General features: G+C 50.0%; 1 long non-coding RNA gene across 5 annotated transcripts in view; it reads left to right on the forward strand.

Annotated features, from left to right (window-relative positions):
* The window catches only part of LOC118301237, a 1,055,945-nt gene that overhangs the window by 718,859 nt on the left and 327,322 nt on the right, over positions 1-9,764 (forward strand). The gene's annotated exons all lie outside the window — the stretch shown is intronic.

A 9,764-nucleotide genomic window follows, 5' to 3' on the forward strand; every position in this document is an offset into this window, starting at 1 on the left:
CCCCTACCATTACCTATGTAAATGACTCAGACAGGCAGTTTACACAGCCACCTCTCCTGCACCACGGCTAAATGAGCGCCTCTGCGCGCAGGGTACCGGACACCCCCGTCTCCCTAGCCGAGGTTCAGGGGGGGGGGGGGAAATCGGAGCATCCTCACATCCACATGAAATGTCAAAAGCGGGACTCAGCAGATGCATCGATGACGCGTGTTAACACATGAGCATGTGACAGCTGTTATTCTGGTGTCATTAATAATTCACATATGGGCCTAATGCATTTTGTACCTTATGAACAGTATGTGTATGGTACGTCAATACATCCTCAGGCTCGCCACGCCATTAAAGGGCCACTCCACTGATTTCACACACTAGGGGTCAGTTCCCTCGCCACAGGAAATGGGAAAACAGTGCTATAGAGATGTGGGACCCCGAGTTTCCGGAGCTCGAGCCATCACAGTCCATTTGATTTTGAGCTTTTGGAGTCACGCAACTTTATGGAACATTAAATCTGCTGCTTGAAATATTTAGCAAGTTGCTTGAAAAACTAATTTTGCCTACCACTCTGCCCCTCCACTTATTTGAAATCTTTGACTTCACCTCTTTTTCCACACCCGCAGAACCCACGCCGCTCCTCCAGGGATGGAATTAATTCGCCCGGAAGAGTTTGAAGTGTTCGAAGCGGCTGGATTTCTGTGTCGGAGGAGTCAAGCAATCATTTCCCGTTGCACACACGGTGTTTGTTGCAGTGCGGCCTGGCAGGTTTTTATTTTTTATTATTTTGGAGCCGCACCGTACTGTGCCGCCGTCGTGCACAACCTGCGCCGTGAAGCGGGCCTCGTGCCTCGTGCCTCTTGCAACGCTGCAGGTTTTGAAGACGAGGCAATATCACTTTTGGAAAAACATCCGCAGAGACTTTTTCGTGAAAGCGGGAGTCTGCCAGTTTATTTAATGAAGACGGTTCCGAGTCTGACCCTGAGAACAGGCCGGGGTGCGGCTGAGGCCGACGTTATTACCAGTTTCATACAGCACATCCGACGCTGCAAAAACTCCCGACGATTGAATTCATCTCCCACAGCAAGGGGCTGACGGTGATCTTCATCGAGGCCGAAGATTAAATGCCAGCTCTCTGTGAGAGCGATTGGTGGTTTCCCAGTGTTCTCCGCTGCATGTCACCAGTCAGTGTGTCTGAGTAGATATATTTCAGTAATAAGAATGAACGTTATGAATGTGCCGGTTTCTGACCCCCCCTCTCTTCTCTTCCTTAACAACACCTGGCAACGCCAGCGCACGAAACCACGGGAGGGTGAGTTTTCTCCCTCGACCTCCCGCCGGCTGAAATTGCACCGCCGACTACCTGTGGTCCACGGGCGTCTCGGACAAAACGGTGACAAACTGCTCGCCTGCCACCTCGCTCTCTCTCTCTCTCTGTCCGTCAGATTCTGTTTTTCCCCCCATCACTGTTATCTCTCTGGCTCTCTAGAATATGAAGGTGACGTAGTTTAAGGGCACAGTGCTGTGGCTCATGACTTACGGGGTCACGGGTCAAGACGCGGCCTGGTGTCGACAGACCGAGTCAAGTGTTTTCGAAGGCGTCTCCACAGCAATTCTGCACAGCTGCATGTAGACATGTGTCCTCCGAACTCCAGGTCTATTTTTCGCTTTTTACCTTGACCTCCATCTTTGCTGTCATCGTTATAATTATCATTATTATTATTATCTGCATCTGTCAGCTGTCAATCAGTCTCCCTCACCTGCTCAGCCAGGACGCCTCCTAATCGCCTGCTTTTTCTTACAGTCTGTTGCAAGACAATAATACCATTTCCACTTCTTGCACGGGATTGTGCATCTTATTTCTTTTTAAAAAATGATAATAGGATAAGATTTTAACGCTCGTTGAGATGCAGCTTTTCTCTTGCTGACGTCCAACCGGACTCAAACCCGTAATTTCTTTGTCCATTATTAGATTTCAACCCCTTGTGATGTGTGCGTCAAATCGCCTGCACTCCCCCCAACGGGAACACGGGCAGCGCGGCATGAATTCAGACCACTATTTATAACCTTGTTGCAGTGCAGGTTGCTCGGATTCTCATAAATGAGGATGAGACGGAGCCTGTTGAGCGATTCAAACTGAAGCGACGCATGTGTAATGCCTCTTTGAAAGGGTGTGAAAAATGTAGATGCACTCAATTCGGTGCAGAAAATCAAGTAAGAGTGCGGCGTTAGGTAAAAGCATTACAGCACGATGACCTGTAGCTGCCTATTCCACCTGGTTATGCACAATTTGGATGCAACCACTGCCATTAGGAGCTACTCAGCGTGAGTCACAGGTGTTCAGAGACCCTCGCTGGGGATTCTGTGCTGCCCTCCTTGAGACACCCACATCCCCACACTCCCACCCCAAAAAAATAAATAATAAAAATGCACACAATTGATGCGTAGGGGTGTGGAGTGGTCAACTGATGAGGCACTGTGGAGGCTGAGAGCTCTGGAGAGTGGTGTGTGGGTTGGAAAGCCTCCTCTCCTCGGGAGTGAGGCGCACACACACACACACACACACAGGCGCGCACACACACACACAAAGCTGGGGGAGGTGGAGGCAGCTGAGCTTGCCTCGCCGGCTGTCCATTGATCAGTGGAGAGGCTGGTAGACTTAAAAGATCCGTGTAGCGACTGGTGGAGAGCAGAGGCAAGGATGGAGAGAGGAGGATACCGGGGGTCCTGTAGGATGAGGCATAGACAGACAGTGAGAGAGAGAGAGAGAGAGGGGAGAAAAAGAGAAGGAGAGGAAAAAGAAAAGAGACAGATAGGAAGAAAGCCATGAGGAAAGTGTGTGTGTGAGGCGATAGACGTGAGGGCGAGGGGAGAAATAAAGAGGCAGATCAATGCGTCTTGGGCTGCCCTGGGTCTGGATAAAGCCTGCCGGTAAGCGCTCGGTGTTTTTCTGTGTTTCTGCATGCGATGTATGTGCACATGCCGCCTCGGTGCCCATTTGTATGCCTGCCTGTGCCTCGTGCTGCCCCATGCTTCGCCACTGCAGAGAGCGAGATGCCAGACGCGCTCGTCCCCACGCCGCAGCAGCAGCAGCAGCAGCAGCAGCAGCAGGCGGCGGCAGTACCCAGCTCACGAATCCTCCGGGCTTCCCTTCCTTCCACTGCAGACACAATCATTCAGTCTGTTATCTGTTCGATTAAAAAACAGCAGTGCTCTGCAGGCCGTCGCTGTGCATGCGCATGTGTGTTTGAGAAGGTGTGAGGGTGGGAGAAATCACACACAGACCTGTCTGCGTGGTCATGTTGTCGCCTGTGAGGAAGAGTGACATTCCTCAAATGCAGCTTTTGTGTGTATGTGCATGACGTTCCGTGTTTTCTATAGGAGGGTGCATCACATGTACGCATCCCGGACAAATCACCGACCAAGTACGCCGTGCATGTCGCCTGTGCTGCAGGTATATAGTTTTGAAACAAGCCGGAAAGTAATCACCGCAGTGTCCTTCAAGCACAAATTCAATCTGTGTGTCTCCCACAGTACTATAGGCGTATTCATACGATGTCAACCTCTCTTCCATAAGGGCAGCGGCGTTGAATCTTGATGACAATAAAGCCACAGCTGCAGTCAGTGGTGATGCAGTCGGTCTTATAAACAGGAAGGGATGAACAGCGCAACACCAACCACCAACCAGAGCCACATTTAGTCTTTTAGAAAAGACGGGTTGGTCACGCATAAGCATATGAACCATATGTGGTTTCAAATGCTTATTTTTAACTAGCTGGGCCATTGTAAAAATAGCCAATACAAGCATATACGTAAAATCCATCAATCAGAAAATGCAGCTCTCAAGTTGCGATTTGATTCAAGGCTTAAAATACTGTAATAATGAAGTCTTTTTTTCCTTCCCAAAACTTTGGAGAACCAATCGCTCACATTAATCGACCACATTCGTGTTCTGGAAGTGTCACTTGGAACTTCTGGCCCAAAGAAGCGCAGGGATTCCTCTCTCCGCGGTCCTTTACGCACCGTTGTCCCCGCAGCTCACGTCGACGTTCCACTTGTAGCTCGTTGCCACTCCACACTGCTCCCGGCTCGGCCGCGCCGCAGCCCCTCGGAGGTCCCCGGGCCACAGTTTGTGCACCACAGAGCCAGACACAGCAGCTGAAGAACCCCCCCCCCCCCGCCTTATGATATGGAGGCAATACGCGCGTTGACGTGTCGCGCTGCGCTTCCGACCTCTAGTATTGGTATGCGTCCTGTGCGCGCACGCACACTCACTCACTCACTCACTCTCTCTCACACTCACACACACACACACACACACACACACACAGAACGCTCTCATGGGGACATGCGGCCAGCAGACGCAGCCACGGTAAGTGGAGCCCGTTTCCATGCGGGACTTTATCTCCCTGGAGGGAATAACAAGGTTTTCTCCAGACTCCGATGTGTCGTTGTTGTTGCTGTTGTTGTTGTTTGTGGTGGTGCTGATGTTGTTGTTGTTGTTGTCGTTGCCAAGTGTTTAGAGAGAGAGAGGGAAAGTTTTCCTCTTGGCGTCGGCACCACACACTGGTCCGTGCAGATTGCGCAACGCGGCGTGTGATCGGGCTGTTCAGAAAACAAAAAAAAAAACCAACAAAAAAAAAACGGGGAAAACGATTCAGTGTTGTTGTTCTAGTTTTTTTGTTTGTTTGCGCTATAGTGCCGCTGCTGACCGCACACTTTGGCCGTGAGTCCACCTCGTCACCTCGGGGACGCTTCTCCTTGGCTTGGCCATGCGGGGCTTCTCCGGGGGAAGCACATTTCACTTTCCCCTTGGTTAAAAAAAAAAAGAAGGGTTTTTACGCACAAAACCCTCGTTTTTTTCCCCAACTCAAATCTCCATCTGCAACAATCACTTGTGTTTTTCTTATTCACAACTTCAATGTTTCGCTACTTTGTGGTCCCGTGTGTGTGTGTGTGTTGTGTGTGAGGGGGGGGGCAAATGCGCAAAGTGTGTGGTCTCCAAGCTCACCCGCGCAGGCGCGCACGGTTTGCGCACGCACACGCGCGCGCGCTCCGTCTGTCACGGAGCATGGATGTCTCCGGGTCTCAGGAATGCGCCCGGTGTGTCGTTCCCCCCCTCCCTCCCTCTGTATTTTTCACATTAAGAGCAGTTTGGGAACAAGTCGCTCTCTGCGAGAACCGCCGCCACCGGCGTCGAGCGAGACGCGATAAATCGCAGACTTCCGGTTCCATATTTCTTCTGAAATAAAGGGTCGGCCAGGCGCGCAACAGTGACGCAAAGGAAATACTTCTCCTCCAATGTGTGTTAACGCAATCAGCAAGTCACTCAACAACCTAAAACCTAAAAAAAAAAAACAATAAACAAACTGCTATTCTCTCAACAAATGAGGTTAATTGACTATTAGAATAATTAATTGGACAATCAGTTAATTGACGAAGCTTTTCAGCCATAACATCTGCTTTGGATAATTATTACTTACTACTCCAGTTTTTTATATTGATATAATGCAATATTATTGCTGTAATAATGGGTAGCATGTGTATTTATTTTTCCTATAATATTTGAATTGTTCAGCAACAGTCACCTGTATCTTCTATTACTCAGGAGCTGAGCTGAATGCTTTTAATTTGAATGCAACAGCTTGAGTGGTTTCCGGTTTTGTTTCTGGTGAACTCGGAGCAGTTTGACTCTGCAGGCAGAGGGAGGGGGGGGGGGGGCAGCCTGGAGAGGAGAGAGGGGGAAATTCTTGTGTTTTTTGGTATGCGATTACCCAGCGGAGAACCCATGACTGAGGGGGAGGAGGAGGAGGAAGAGGAGGACCGAGATTGGGAGTAGTACACATTCCTCGTCTTCCTCTTTAAGTTGTTGCAATGTCGGAGCAGCTGACATGTTGCCTCCTCACATGATGCACCAGAAGTTGCAACTGCACAAAGAGCTCGCTGACCTCCGCACGGACAGAGACACACGGAAAACTACAAATCCCAACGGAGCAGTGTAGTGAGGGAAATCTATCAATATCTGGTGTCGATGAATTCAGCCTCTCCCTTTTCTGACACTTCCCTCAAAAAGTGATGAATTCAGTTCATCACTCCTGTCATATTGCGTCTGCCCTTAGCAGAGGCCCACCTGCAAACCCCTTAGGTGTTCAAAACACACACACACACACACACACACACACACACACACACTCTATCGCCTGCTAACATCACAAACACATCTGACACACGTGAACGTGGGTTTTTTGCCAGAATTTGCATAAAATAAAAAACCCAGCAGAGCTCTGCCTGTTCATCAGCCTCCATTGAAACCATAATCGCCCACTCGCTAAAACGACAATTACTATAATGGACTGACGGTGGGATCGTAGCACCAAAGTGGATTTTTAGCTCATATCTGCATAATGGTTCTTAGCGCGCGCACACACACACACACACACACACACACACGCACGTGGGCCTGTGGGCTCCTGGCTGCCATTAGCTGTTGCAGAGAAGCGAAGTGAGTGAGGAGCGGCGCGCTGCTTGAGGAACAACGGCAAATTGGGTGCCAACCGCGTGGGTGTTTTGAGTGTGTAGAGTGTGTGTAGAGTCCCAGCTGGGTGCAAATGCACTGGGCGTTGTCTTTCTGAATATTGTTTTTTTTTTTCCGGATTTGGTAGGTTCATGTCTGATGCAGGAGGCAGAGCAGCTCAATGGTTCCCATTCAGGGGTCACCTTTAGGGGCCCCCGAGCCAGGCACTGAACGTATAACCTGCGGCTCAGAGATAACCAGCAGCGGGCTCCATCAGATCAGTGAAACTAACGTCACATGACCGACAGATGGAGGGACACATGCGGCATCGTGAGCCAGATCAGCAGCTGAACCCAGTTTCTTCCCGGTCACAGTCCCCCTGCTTGAACATGCAGCGAGCGAGCGCGGCTTTGGGAATCTGCCGAACTCTTTCCCTCCAGGAAAAAAACTGTTGATTTCTTTTTTGTCAAATTCAAACAGTGAAAGAGTGAGTCAGCCGCACTGGACACTGGTTATTGTCTGTGCCGGTGTGTTGCAGAGACACCTGAAACCGTCACGCACGCCGCTGTTACTTCATCGCCCTCGTCCTCCTCTCATTGCTCATCTCTTGAAAGCAGGCCAACATCCCACTCACTCACTCACACACACACACACACACACACACACACTCAATCACACACACAGAGGCACAAAATCACGCTCTCTCCCTCTCCGCACTCGCTCCTTTTCTCTCCGCGACAACACTCTGTGCTAATTACGCTCGGTTTCCGTGGCAACGGGTAGCACTTCTTTCTTTGTCGTCGCGGACAGCCCGTCGCAAACACGCCGCTCGGCTGAAGCGACACTTGATATTGATGAGAGGCTGGATGTGATTCTGGCAGCGGGGGGGGGGGGGGGAATTGACAGTCAGTCATCCCCCCCGACGGATCAAGGACGTAGAAAGAAATTAATTATTTTATGATTCTTAAAGGGGTCGTCCATTATATTCAAGGGTGACATTAAAATCAGCTTTAACACTCATTTTGGAATGAGTGTTAAAGGCCCGGAAAAACGGCAGCTTGCTACATGAGATGAACGAGTGGCTCCTCGGCCTCGAGACCTCTAACTCGGGAGGGGGTGGACATTGAAACAGGTTTGAGAAAACTAGCAGGGGTGGTAACTACAGAGGAGAGAGAGAGAGAGAGAGAGAGAACAACAAGGAGTGTGTGAGAGAGCGACGGCCCTGACATTATCACACCTCGCCTCATTACTCATTAAACGCACAGGAATGTGGAGTCCGGCTGAATGGAGCAGGACTTTTTAAAGGATGAGTGCAAAAAAAAAAAAAAGTTGAATTTAACGGATTGAGTTTCACTCACATCTCTGCTCAAATACACAAATGGGACATTTGCTAATTGCCACTCTCCAGGCCAAATACTTGACAATAAACATGACGTCACCAGCATGTGTAAACATCAGTCATAAGCCCCGTGAGATTGTCTCTTTGATTAATATTTAAGTGACACAAACACTTATCAGTGTTCACTTTGTATCGTGGCTTGGTTGTGAGGGTTTGCCCCTCCTTTCTTTCTTTTTTTTTTTGCACGTGCCTCATATACCACGTTATCCTCAATGACCCTGGGTTTTATGAATGGGCAGCAGGAAGCTCCGTTATTGGCTGAGCGCGGCGGCCAATCAGGGAGGATCGTTTGCCACGGAGGTGGGAGTGGATGAATGGCAGAGTCAGACATTTTTAGAGGTCAGGGCCGAGTGTGTGTGTGTGTGTGTGTGTGTGTGTGTGTGTGTGTGTGTGTGTGTGTGTCTTACATTGACCTACTTGGTTTATTGTAAGCGTCTATACATAGCTGTGGGAAACACGGGCAGACAATCGGCCCGGTTAAAATTAGCAGTCAGGGCCACCTGTCTGTTTCTCACAAAGGCGGAAATGAGAGAGCAGGAGGAGATGGAGGGAACAGGAAGGAAGGAACGGGGGAGGAAAGGAGGGAGGGCATCGATCACTCGGCTGGTTTAACTCCTTCTCTCTTGCTGTATCCCCCCCCCCCCACACACACACACACACAACCGTTTTTTTTTTTTACCTTGCCCAACACAGGGAGACATTGTTAGGCAAGGGGGGAGGGGGGGGGTCCGGGCCAAGCAGAGTTCACATACCTCTCTGCTGGAACATGGCCAGATTTCACAGACGACATAAGTGGGGGGGGGGGGGGGGGGGGGGGGGAGGAGAGTTAAAGGACTATTCCAACCCCTTGTGATCTGAGCGCATCGAACACCCCGCGTGACAACATGATACACGCAGCGGAGGACCAAGACAGATGTCGACTTTCTGCCTCCTTCGCAGGCCCAATGTTTTCATTCCACAGAGCCCTTCTTCCCCGCCACCTGCGCGCAGCCCCCGCCTCAGAACACACAACACCCGTGTCACTGTATCGTGCAAACTCACGTTTCCTGCCCTCGCCGCCTCGGCCAGCCAACAGGAAGTCTCCGTCTCCTCAGCTGACGCTGCGCGCTCAAACCGGCATCTGGTTTCCTAGAATCCACACCCACACTCGCTTTCGTCGCCGTCCTGCCTCCGCCCGAAGGCGAAGAGTCAAAATGTGTTTTAGAAAAAAGCAATATGTGACACCACCGGAGAATTCAGCTCTTATTACCACTTTCAAATGTTCAATTTAAAAACGTCGGATACTTAATTTCCCATGGAACCTAAACTCAGCCGTCTCGTTCCCTGTGTCACACTCTGATATGAATAAAATGATTCTCACCCCGACATTTTTCCTCTTCTTCATTTTTCCAGGGCTCACATTCAACTCTGAACAAGAGGCTCCAGCAAAAGGTGGCGGAAAAGTCCCTCAGCGTCCATCTGCCTGGCCGGACAAATGGATGCCCAACTCAGGCGGCCATCTTGGTTCAAGTGTGGGAGCTGAGGAACAGTGTTGCACTGAAAGGCAAAGAGGGAGATCAGCTCTTCCACGTGCACCTCAAACTCTTTCAATCTTAGTTTCTTGCTGTTTGGATTCTCTGACGATGTTTCAGAACCAATTATGATTTATGTAAAATCTTCCCCCCCAGGCTCTATTTGGGAGCAAAAATCCAGGTAATTAGGCAAAAAAGTTAAATCCACATGGGTTTTGTCATGTGGAAAAAACCAAAAACGACATCCTCGTCGGAAGGATGGAGGCTGCCATGTTGCAGGATGTTGCCAAGGCAGGAAACTGGCAGAATGTTTTGGGGGGGAAGGTGCAAGTGGAATAGAGCTCATGTC

This window comes from Scophthalmus maximus, chromosome 1 (assembly GCF_022379125.1).
Source record: "Scophthalmus maximus strain ysfricsl-2021 chromosome 1, ASM2237912v1, whole genome shotgun sequence".
NCBI classification, from domain to species: Eukaryota; Metazoa; Chordata; class Actinopteri; order Pleuronectiformes; family Scophthalmidae; genus Scophthalmus; species Scophthalmus maximus.